General features: G+C 39.9%; 1 protein-coding gene across 1 annotated transcript in view; it reads left to right on the forward strand.

Annotated features, from left to right (window-relative positions):
- The first annotated feature begins 1623 nt into the window (after positions 1-1623).
- LOC308087532 (myosin IXB) overlaps positions 1624-12363 on the forward strand; it is an 82305-nt gene continuing 71565 nt past the window's right edge. The window contains 2 exon segments of the mRNA XM_080431466.1: positions 1624-1715; positions 2958-3142. The gene's annotated coding sequence lies outside the window, so the exon portion shown is untranslated.

Raw genomic sequence — 12363 nt, forward strand, 5'->3', positions numbered from 1 at the left:
TATACATATATATATATATATATATATCGCCTTGGGGGAGGGCAGTGACGTCAGGACTTTGGTAGGCTAGGTAGGCTCTGCATTTGTGTGTGACGTTTAAACACCTTGAACCTTTTGGCTGCCATATTCATAATCTTTTTTAAAAATCTTATGAATCTATTTTCAAACGGACGAAATATATAGTGGTTAGTGTAAAATCTACAAAGTAACTAACTAAAGTGTTCTAATAATTGTAGTGGAGCAAAAAGTACAATACTTGCCTCTGAGATGAAGTGGAGTAAAAGTAAAAGTATGAACAATTGGAAATACTCCAGTAAAGTAAAAAGTACCTCAGCATTGTACTTAAAGACGGGGTGCTGTGATTTTCAGTGATTCCCCCCCCCCCCCCTAAAACATAATCATCAGGTATTATGGTTATACTAGGAGGAAGATTTTTTTCAAATAAGTGTACAGAAAATGTTAAAATTATGTTTTTATGTGGACACGCCTCCAGTTCATTAAGTATACCTGGTTCTCACCTTAGCACCTCCTCCACCACCTTAGCACCACCCACCTGTCCTAGTCCCTCCTCCTCCTCATGCCCACACCTGTTGTGTTATGATAATGAGGGGGAGGGTATGTTTTTACTATGTCACTAAAGCGCTGTTTCTCTATTGGCACGTTTGACCCTCAAGGTTTCAGCCTCCATGGTAGAAACTCAAAATAGTCAGAGAAGACATAAAACACCATAAAAACACCACCAGGGGGCTTAATGAAGTTCTATCAACCTCATAGACACATGAAAAACAGAAAAAGTGCAAAACCATGGCACCACCCCTTTAAGTACAGCAGCCTACTTCAATGTACTTAGTTACTTTCCACCACTGGATAGCGCTGTGTTTCAACAAATGAGCCGGTGCAACAGGGTGAACTCCTTGTAGCAGATCGCTTGCGGCTTTTTGTCAACTTTTCTTTTTTCTTCCACCACGCGCGCATGCACGCACGCGCGCACGGACACACACACACACACACACACACACACACACACACACACACACAGCCTGCTGCAATTATTTGGCCATAGAACAGTGGTGGAAAAGTAACTTAGTTCATTTACTGTACTTAAGTACAATTTAGTAGTAATTAGGAGTATTTCCATGTTTTACTTTTACTTTTACTTTACTGCACTACATTTCAGAGACAAATATTGTACTTTTACTCCACTACAATTATTTGAAAACTTTAGTTACAAGTTACTTTGTAGATTTTGATTATTATTACAACACATACATTACCCACTTCAACTTCAATATCGGCTATATTAAACGGCCATTTGAATAGCCAATCTACAAGCTCACAATGCCAAACAAGGCATTGTGAGCTTGTAGATCTGCTATTTTCTATTTCATTTGAAAACTTGTGAACTGGGACATTCTGCATAATGAGTACTTTCTCTACTTTTGGTACCAATACCTCTGTACCTTTACTCAAGTATATTTTGAAATACCAGACTTTTTACATTGCAGTATTGATACTTTTACTTAAGTAAAACATGTGAATACTTTTCCCACCACTGCAAGAGAAAGGAAGTAGCGACGGGCTAGTAGCAGCAGCTAGCTGGTCTAAAAGCCAATGATCAGTCCTCTCTCTTGGAAAGGATGTACCTTTGATCCTCTTTCATTTCAAAGACAACTGATCTTTAATTAGCACCATAGACAATGAGATGGCAAGTATAGGTAAGGATAACGTTTTAATAAGGGTCACTATGTTCCCAATCCCGGGGTTTTCACACTGATTCAGTTAAACATTCAGTCAGTGTTGATCTTTGTCTCTGAAACGGCAACGTCTGCTCTGTAACGTTGCCATGTCGGCTTATTATAAGCGACTTTGGGCTTCTTTTTCTGCAAAGTTGCTTGTAAAAATTGGTAGGTTGCGGTTTTTGGGCTGTTTTCTAAAGTGTACTTGCTTATTTAGGCTTGCTTACAAAATTTATGTAATTATTTGTAAAACAAAATTATTATTAAATCAGTGGTTCTCAAATATTTTCATGAATATATTTTGTGCCTAGGGAGCATTTGTGCTGTTAGAATGTTCAAAAATATCCACATTTTATTGCAAAAGTTTTTGAAAACAGCAGATCTACAAGCTCTGTGAGCTTGTAGATTGGCTATTTTCAAATAACCGATGCATATAGGTTTAATGTGCTCATGCACCTTTAAAGTTGCTTCTTTTGGGCTTGTTTTCCTAGACCGGGTTGCTTATCTCTCTCACAATATATGGCAACACTGCCTGCTCTGCAGTCCGTTGTTAGCCTCAGAGCCATAAAGAGAGTTCTGACACTAGCGTCGACTCCCATTGTAAGAATGGAATGCGGAAGTGCTCTGTCTATCTCAATGACATAGTTCCAATGTTTGGAACTATAGCCCATAGGAGCCCGCTTTGCGGCGAGATCAAAGCGTGTCGTTACTCTCTTTTCTATACTCTGGTTAGCCTGCATGCTACAAGTACTGAGGCTGCTGTGACCAGTGTTGCCATGTCTGCTTATTATAAGCTATTTTGGGCTTGTTTTTCTCTAAAGTTGCTTGTAAATATTTGTAGTTGTGGTGTTTTTTGGGGCTTGTTTCTATAGTGTAGTTGCTTATTTGGGCTTGTGTAAAAAAAGTAGTTCTCTAAGCAAGGACCCCCAAAATAATATGTATTTGTCCTAGCCCTGAAACATGACTGTCAAGCGTCATGTGAACCATGGCTAGTATTTGTCCCTAACACCCATCTGAAAATGTTTTGTGCCAGAGACTCCCTTACCAAATTTATGTTGTTAGAATGTTTCAAAAAATATTTCACATTTTTCACCTTTCCCCAATAATTTTTTGAAAATTGCAGATCTACGAGCTTGTAGATCGGCTATTTTCGATGCATGCATTATAGGTTTAAAATGCTCATTTGGCCTAAGTTGCTTCCTTTTTGGGCTTGTTTTCTAGACCTGGCTGCTTGTTTCTCTCACGAAACCTGGCAACACGGGCTGTGACTTGATTTCAAGCAAAAGAGAAGAACAAGCAAAGAGCTTGGAAACGGCGAGCAGAATTTCCAGTCAGTCACATTATCGCGGATATAAACGCAATAAAGGATTATTATTCCAAAGCAATGAGAAAGACGACGGAGAAAGGTAAATCAAACGAAAAGTTGCTTATTATCTCGCTGTAATGTGCTTGTTTGAGCTAAAGTTTATAAGCAAGCCAATGAACTTGTCAAAAAATATGTATTATGTTCCATTGCTCTAAGCAGCACAGTGTCTAACATTTGAGCCCGTTTAGTAGGCTTTTGAGGGATTTATTTCAATGATGTTTATAAGTATGGCTATTTTTTTTATGTTTTACAAAGCGTATACGTTGTTCTACTGAGTGACAGTAAGGTTTATAGACAAAACGGACTCGTCTTACAGCATTTAGCTTAATGGTTTGTGGGATACATTGTTGTACTCAGTGGTGGAAGAAGTACTCAGATATTTTACTTAAGTAAAAGTAACAATGCCACAATATCAAAATACTCTGTTACAAGTAAAAGGCCTGTGTTCAAAATGTTACTTGAGTAAAAGTACGAAAGTATTCGCATCAAAATATACTTAAAGTATCAAAAGTAAAAGTTCTAAAATGTTTGAAAATGGCCTATGTATAAAATAGGGCTGAAGTGGTTAATGTATGTTTTATCATATACTAATTTATATCCGCAAATTTTCTAAAGTGTTCAAATAATTTCAGTGGAGTAAAAGTACAATATTTGCCTCTGAGATGTAGTGGAATAGAAGTAAAAGTACAGAAAATTGGGAATACTCCAGTAAAGTAAAACATAACTCAACTGTACTTCAGTACAGTACTTGAGTAAATGTACTTAGTTACTTTAAACCACTGCTTAATTGTTTTATTGGATACATTTGTTGTACTGCTGCTTGAGTTGAGAATGTAGGCTAACTTGTTGCAATGACGTTATTTGTCCCCAGGCCTACTTCATAATAATGTGACTAACGTCACAAGACGTGAGAGAGATTCCTTTTGGCATCATTTTCACAGTACGGTTGAAATCCAGAGACGTTCAGGGTGTTTGGGTTTGATGTAGACAGGCATTTAAGGTCTAAATGAAAATAATTGGTGTTTGAGAGTAAATATTTCATTTTGGAGTTAACTGTCAGACTGTAATTGTAGAGTTTGTGATGATTGCTGTGAACTAGCCTTGGATCAAGACTATCATAGATGTATTTAATCGATTTTTTTTACATTTGCATATCATAGATACAAAAGTAAAAGTCAGACTCAATAAAATACAGCTATGATAGTCTTGATCCATGGCTAGCTGTGAACTATGATAAACAACCCCTGTGGTTGGCATTAAGAAGAGAAGAAAAGTCTGAAATAACATTGACCTAGCTGCTGGGACTTTGTTTTGTTTACAGGGGAATTTGTGATAAAGGATACAAGATACAATACAAACAATACAACAACTTTCTAGTACTTTGAGATATTAGGCAGGTGGCAGAATCATGTTCACATAATCTGATTTTCAGCATGGTCAATTAAGTATAAATTAAATTAATTAAGCTCCCTCCAACTACCACTTCCATACAGCCAGCACACTAGCCAAACCTTACAAGAAACACACACACACACACACACACACACACACACACACACACACACACACACACACACACTGAGTGGTACTGCCATTTCCAGTTCTAGCTACAGTACATGACTAATGTCTGGGTGGTGGAAAAAACTAATCACATCGTAAAACTGCAAATAGGAACAGTACAATTAGGCGTACATGGATTTCACTTCAAAGCTCCTCTCCCTCTCTGTTTTGCTCTTAATTTGGTCTATATACTGTGATGTGTTGTTGCAGTGGCATCAGTGCGGTAACGTTACCAAGTCATTTCCTCTTGATGAAATAATGTATTTACACTTCCCTCCAGACAGGCTCTTAGCTCTGTTGGCCAGGCCTGTGTTGTATGCACCTAGTTAATCCCTCTATGTGACATATGTTTACCAATAAACTGATTCTGATGTTGATGTGATCCATGTGCAAGCATGGTTTGAATGTTGGCACAAGGGTACTTGGAGCATAGAAGAAGAATGAGAGCTATAATATCCTGCTAGATATAGTGCTTTACATTGTATCTTTATGTACTGTATCTTTCATGATTACGTTAGTTGCACATTGAGTGAGCCTATGCTATACCTTTCCCCCAACAAATGAAGGTGTTATGTCCCTCATAAATAGGCTACTGTAGTTGTGAGACTGTAAGCAGACACTTACAGTAAGAGTATCATACACTAACTCCGAGATCTTGGTTAATTACAGTATGAATTAGAAAGATGGGGTCGTTGTTCGTGTTCGTTGCTGTTTTTTTTTATATTCCTTGATTCAAAGCAGAGTGAAGGCAGGCAGGCAGGCAGGGCTCTCTACTCAAACCCAATCCAAAGAAAGCCTTTCTTTGGTCTTTAAAAGAAAATGGCCATATGGCCTTCGGCTCATGGTTTGGACTCTCTGCAGTCCCAGTGCAGACTGACTGACAGACAGACAGACAGAGCTGACAGGTGACAGCGGTTGAGGGGATTGGGGGTGTGTGTGTGTGTGGGGTCACGGGTGTGCCAAGATTTAATGAAAAAGCTACGAGGAGGGGGAGGAATTGTTCCATTTTTAGAAGCTTGGCCGTAAGTTGTAATTGGTCTGCTCCTGGTGGATGCTGTTGTGTGCAAAACAGCAGGTTAAAGATGGCTAAAAACACAGTTGTATCAATAGCCCCTTCTAAGGCGGGAATCATGCTGCCTTTTTCTGTGTAGGTACAGAGACAGGTGGGGGTTTTGTGCCCCCTTTGAGCCTGTAACGGAGGTAGTCACAGAGTTGGAATGACATGATCTGGGTGTCCACGCACCTTTCTGGCCAGAACAGCTCCCTGCTTCTCTTCAAGATTTCTCCATCAATGTGTTTCTGCTCGTACAAATATGCCATTGTAATATTACATATTATCAACATGTTCTCCCCCTCTCTTACACACACACACACACACGCACGCACTAGTGATGCACGGTACCCGGGTCAGTCTTGTTTTTTATGGTGTGGCTCTGTATAGGCACGACATTCAAAATGTGTCTGTGATTCGGGGTCTGTGGGTCGTTCTGTCTGTCTGTGTTTGATTGTTCACGGCTAATCTCACAAACCGCTTTACTGATCATCAATGCCAAATCTCTTGTGCACACTGCCAGAAGGCCAAGGATGAAGGAAGTATCTTCATGCATTTGTTTTCATGTATATGATCTATTATTCAATAATTACTTTTCATTTTATAATGGAAATGAAAGGCAGTCGGATTGGGCTGACATTTTGCTCTATGGCGTCATAGATGCGTTATAGATGACCGACCGGCCACATGAAGTCCTAGATCCATAATTGGGAGCAAAAACCGTTCTCCTTTTTCTTTTGTTGATAAGTGATTGAGTTTTGGCATTAATTGGTGATTCTATGCTCAGCTCAGGCTAGCTGAGTTAGCATTGTCATTTGTCTATATTTGTCAGTATCTTACTGAAGTTACTGCAGCGTGAAGAGATGCTGTTGTTCCCAATTATGAGAGAATCAAGCAGGGTGCTTGGTGGACACAATAGCCACATCCAGCCAGCTAGCCAATGAAAACCAAATTTGTTATAGTGCCAATAACATGGCACTAGAACTAATTAACCAGAATGGATTATATGACGAGTTTGAGAATTATTAGCTCATTAATGCATTACATGTAATGCATTACATGGTCTTGACTCTTGAGTGTATTGTGGCTAGTTAATTTCCTTTTTTCCCCCTTATTTTTGATGACTGAAGTGATCTGGGAGTGTTTTTGTTATGCTGATAACGTTGGCGGTGTTGCAGAGGCTGCAGTTTGTCTGTCATCAATCTTATCTTGTGTTTAGCGTGATTAAAAAGTGTTAGGATTATCCAAAACAGCTTGAAACTCTGCATATTGTCAATTTACACTTGATGAGTCACGTCTCGAGTAAAATCAGGTGAAAGTGGTGTCTATGCAGAGTGTGTTTATCTTTCTCCAATTACAAAGGAAAGCTGTTAGAGCCTATGTTTTTCAACCTTTTTATGTTACAGATTGTCTTAAAAAAAAATCTGTACAATATAACGGAAGACCATCTTTCTAAATAAACGTCCCCGGAGTTACAGTGTCGTGGTGTTGTTTTCCAAACAGTTCATTCAGGGATATTTTGCAGAACTAGCAGATCTACAAGCTCACAGTGCGATGTTTTGCCTGTGTATAAAGAGTTATTTGTCAAAGTAACCCCCTTGTATCTAAAACCTCCCCTGAATTTCACCTCTCTGTCTGGGCCAAATTCCTGTGATCATCATTGCTTCAGATTTTTCTTCATTAAACTTATATATCCAGAAACTTCTACATAATTGCTCAGACATAGCATGTTAGCACTAGCAGGTATAGACGATAATGGGTTTAGTAAGTTTAGTAAGCCCTTGTCTAGTACTATCCCCTCAATTTGAGGGTTAGTTAATTCCCTCTAATCTTCTAATGTACATCGCACATTTTGAAAGTTGAATAATTTCGGCCTTGCAGATTGACAGAAGAGGGACAGCTGAACAGGCTGGGCTATCGTGCAATGCTGACAGTAGGGTGTCTAAATAGTCCTCTTGAAGCACTCTTTCCTTGTTTATCTACAGCTGGTGTACATGGTCAGGAATATATCTAGGCTACTTGTGGAATGATGCACCTGCCGTCCCATGGTACTGGGAAACCCTGCTTCAGCACTTATCTCAGAGACTTATCTCAGCTATCTGGGGGCAGTACGAGTACGGCCCTCATATCTGGATATATTTATGCATACAAGTGCACAGGCAGGCCGGCATAGATTGATCCAGGCGTGTTATGTATCCATTATTGGGCGGTGAAACCGCCCCTATAAGTGAGATTTGGAAAAATGTACATTTTCCTGCGCTGTGATCTGGGCCCAGGAAATTTGTAGAATTATCCTGCGCTGTGATTGGCCAATCACAGTCTATTCAGGACTGTGATTGGCCAGTGTCACATGACACATGTGCATAGCCCTATATAAGCAACCATAACTTGAAAAAAACCAAATTTTGTTTTTTTTCAAGTTATGGTTTCGTCCATCATAAAGAGTGTTTCAATAAATGTATTTATCTTTTGTACATGATTGGTTGACTCCATTCAGTATTGTGATTAGCTAGCAAGACACCGCCCACTTCACACAGGGTGTGATTTTTATTATTATTATTGGAGTTGACAGCAGGTATTTGTTCTTTATACATGAAGAGAAAGGGACCACTGCTAATAGAAGCCTGCTTTGAATGATGGTCAAGGCCTGGTTGTTTGGCAGGTTGAATCCGAGGACAGTGTAACTTGAGGAAAAAGCCTTGACAGAGCATTGAATGAAGTTTACAACTTGATAAGGTGCAGTGGCTGAGAATATGACAAAGAAATCCACAGGCAAGTAAAGACCTGTGCTTCTATGTACCAACCTGTTTATTGTGAGGATTTCTCTACCCTGCTGTTGCCTACACCTTATTGCTGACCAAGAACACTGGGATGGGCTGGGTTATGTATTGTCCTTCCTTTGTTAACCTCCGGGTTGTGTTTGCCACTTGTATTGTTAGCGTCTATGTCGGAATTTGGAACCCAAGCTTGAATAGGACTCAACCACTGATAAAGAAGTATTGAATCTTGTTTGCAAATCATAGTATTCCCAGCTGATTTGCATCGTCTATGATGGGCTAAAACGGACAGATGGACAGAAATGGTACAGTGTAAGTACACACTATATACTGTAGAATCTCTCTCCCTTTTTTACATTTTATTTATGAGCCTTTTTCTGCTTTATTGATATTCAACAGTGAAGAGAGAGTCCTAGAGTGACATGCTGCAAAGATCTGCCAGGCTCGGGAATACAAAATGTTGGAACACAAAATGTTGTTCCTCCTTACTAGTATTATTGAATCGATAGGATTTCCACATCCGATGCAACTTCATTTGTGGAGGATAATCGGAGTCTTCAGCCATAACCTTGTGCTGTACAAGTGTGGAAGCCTACATTCTATTACGAATGTAAACTGTATCCAGTAATACACACACACACACACACACACACACACACATACTGTTTCCATATATTGCTCATTATCTCTAAACCGGATATGGATGGCAAAAGTGAATTATTCCCAGCCAGCATATGACGGAGTATATTGACAATTTTGCAATAATTAGAATGATCCGCGATACAAATGATGTGAGTGTTTTCATCGCGATAAATGATAACATCGTGTATCATACCATCCCTAGTTTAGAGCCCTGTTTTTGAGTAAAGAGAATGGAGAGACAGAAAGAGAAGAAGAGATCATCAGGGAGAAGTGGGACTCAGTTTCAGGATTGGCAAGACTTTGCATTTGTGTGTCACGTAAGTCTGCCATAATCCCATATGTAGGCACTCAGTCCAGCAGTGTGACAGGAATGCTGTTGGGTGTGTCATATGGAGGGTGGTGAGATGGCATGGGTGGGTGTTTGGGCTTTGAGTTCAAGTGAGCAATTTCATGGGAGTTTGTGTGTGTGTGAGAGAGACAGAATGCTAGATTTTGAACGTCCACAATCCCCCTGGCAACATGGCTCCTTCAATGTGGGCAAACCAAGTTTATGGCTTTATAAATAGGCCCAGCTGTAATTGTAGGGTATAAGTGAGGAAAAAGCAGACTGTCTGTTTAGGGATGACCTATATGGATTTGTTGTTGTTTTTTGCATTATTTACAATGAAATCTAAATATAATTATGTCAGGAGGAGGATTATGATCAAAGCCTCATGGTGATTTGATTTATGCGCCATCTAGGTGTTTAGACTGTGATTGTAGGCCTGGTAATTAATAGTCTGCAAAGTTTCAGCCTTCAGGCATGAAATGGAAGACCAGTTATGGAAAGTTAAAAGTAATTTTCATTGAGCCTGCGGCTTGTGAATGAAGATTATGATTTTGCTTTTAGGATCATCTACCAGTGAGTGACATAAATAATCATTGTCCACAGCATGGACTGTTACACAAGCTATCAAACAGCAGGCTCTGGCTGGAGTCTGGAGTGAGAAAGATGTCAGAAAGGACGTCTTACCCTCAGTGGTATACAGGATGGAACAATGTTTACTTACACACATGTAGGCTACATTTCATCACATGCAAATCTATGGAATGTAAGAGGGTTAGCAAGCAGTTGATCTAACGCTTTAACAATAGCCCAGTGTTACAAACTGTATAGTAGCTAGGGCAGTAGTTAGCCTAGTTTACAGCCAGCCCCCACCCTTCTTGCTGAGTCCAGTGACAGGTGCCGCAGTACTGCTGCTGAGCTTCAAGATTCCCTGGCTGCTATGGTCAGTCCTGATTATAGCAAGTCCAAGGATATACTGTAACCTTGCGTTTTCCCCTCTTTCTCCACCACTTCCACTACAGGGTCCTTGAATAGACATTTGCAAGAGTGTGTGTGTGTGTGCACGTGCGTGTGCATGTACTGTATGTGCAGACGGGATGTTTATTTGATTGCTCTGGTGAGTGCTGTTATAATGCCCTCCTCCATCCACTCTGTGGTCAGTGATTCTGTCCTTTGGTTTTGATTGTTTTCAGACTCTTTTTGTTTTTGATATGTTGATTTTATGCTAATGTTTTTATTCTGTACTGCAGCACTTTGAGATTTGTTTCAAATGTAAAGTGCAATATAAATAAAATGTATTATTATTAACATAAGCATAGACAAAGGCACTCCCCTGACTTGGTACTGCCGTGCATCGTACCCCAGTTCTGAGGGCTAAACCTGCCCATTTGACCAACTAACGTCAGGCAAACATAATTGGTATGATTGGCTTAATTTCTCTATTGGATTAACATTCCCATTAGCTCATACGCTCTGTTATTTGTCATTATACATTCAGGAATAAAAGCTTTAGTTGTCAGCTCAGTATTGAATCAAATTGTCAGTCAAATGGAAAGATATTAAAGAAGTCTCATGGATGTGATTACAAAGCTAAACTAGAGAGAACAGCGTGAGGAAATGAAACACTCTGACAAAAACACTATCGGCAGATAAATGGACAATTCTGTTTTTTATGTACTGTAAACATAAATCCAATTGAAATCCAAGAGTGCATTGCCCCTGATGTTGGGAACTTGGCGGCCCTCTCCCCTCCAACATGGTGAATCAATTGCCATGCTTAATGTAATTAAAACAAGTACTGTTCACAATAACACAGATTTGAAAGAACCCACTTCAGCCACTTGTCTGCTTTTCGTCTCATTGGCTACCTTTATGGCTCTCAACTCACAGAACCTGGTTGTAGTATGACTTAGGGCTGAGCGATGTGGACAAAATCAAACGTCACAATATTTCTGAAATATTACAGTACAAAGACGCGTTGTGAGTTTATACTAGATTGGCTATTATTGCTTAGCCTGGTAAACCCTCCCTCCGGAAATCTCATTTCCATTTGATTCCAGGAGTGAGTCTGGCCTGATGGCTTGTATGGGCGTTTCTAGCGCATTACCAAAAAAACGAGCCTATCAGCGTCGTCGCACATCGTTCTGTGATTGACAGCGACAGTTGGCCAATCAGGTGGCGAGTTCAAGTGTGCCCGAATGGACCCGAGTGCAGCCTGAGTGCAGCCGACCAAACACGAACGGCAGCCATTGTTTCTGTGGGCAGTTTTCTCCGCTATTTTAGAACTTCAAAAAGCTCTCAAACTTCTTTTTTGAGGCACGGAATTTACTTATAAGATATCGTTTGGATAGAATTTAGTTGTTTAACTTCATATATGTGGTCAATTAATCATGACAGAGCCTATTTAAAAATAAAAATTCAGAGAACCGGCAGGGGCGGGAAGTGACACGCATGTATCCGAATAAGGCAACCTATTTTGGGCATGGCCATCTCAAAAGTCCCGTTGCGTCACATTAGTCGCGGAGGTGGTAAAAATGCACTGCAATTGGCTGAAGGGGAAAAACGATCATTGGCTGAAGGGGTTGTCAGTCAACGGTATTACTCCCGCCCAACTCCAGCCCACTGCCAATATTACAGAATGGGCGATCAGGCCAGACTCACTCCTGGAATCAAATGGAAATGAGATTTCCGGAGGGAGGGTTTACCAGGCTAATTATTGCTAATTTATGCAAATGTATAAAAAGGAGCTTAAGTAATTAAAACCAAGGAAAAGACAACAGTTATCCCATATCATTACAATATCCCCAAATCCCAGATGATATCTAGTCTCATAAATATTGATATAATATCAATATTTTGCCCAGCCGTAGTATGGCTTTCTGAATGTCCTTCTCTGTTGGTGTTGG

Source organism: Gymnoscopelus braueri (genome assembly GCF_963280865.1).
Source record: "Gymnoscopelus braueri genome assembly, chromosome: 6".
NCBI classification, from domain to species: domain Eukaryota; kingdom Metazoa; phylum Chordata; class Actinopteri; order Myctophiformes; family Myctophidae; genus Gymnoscopelus; species Gymnoscopelus braueri.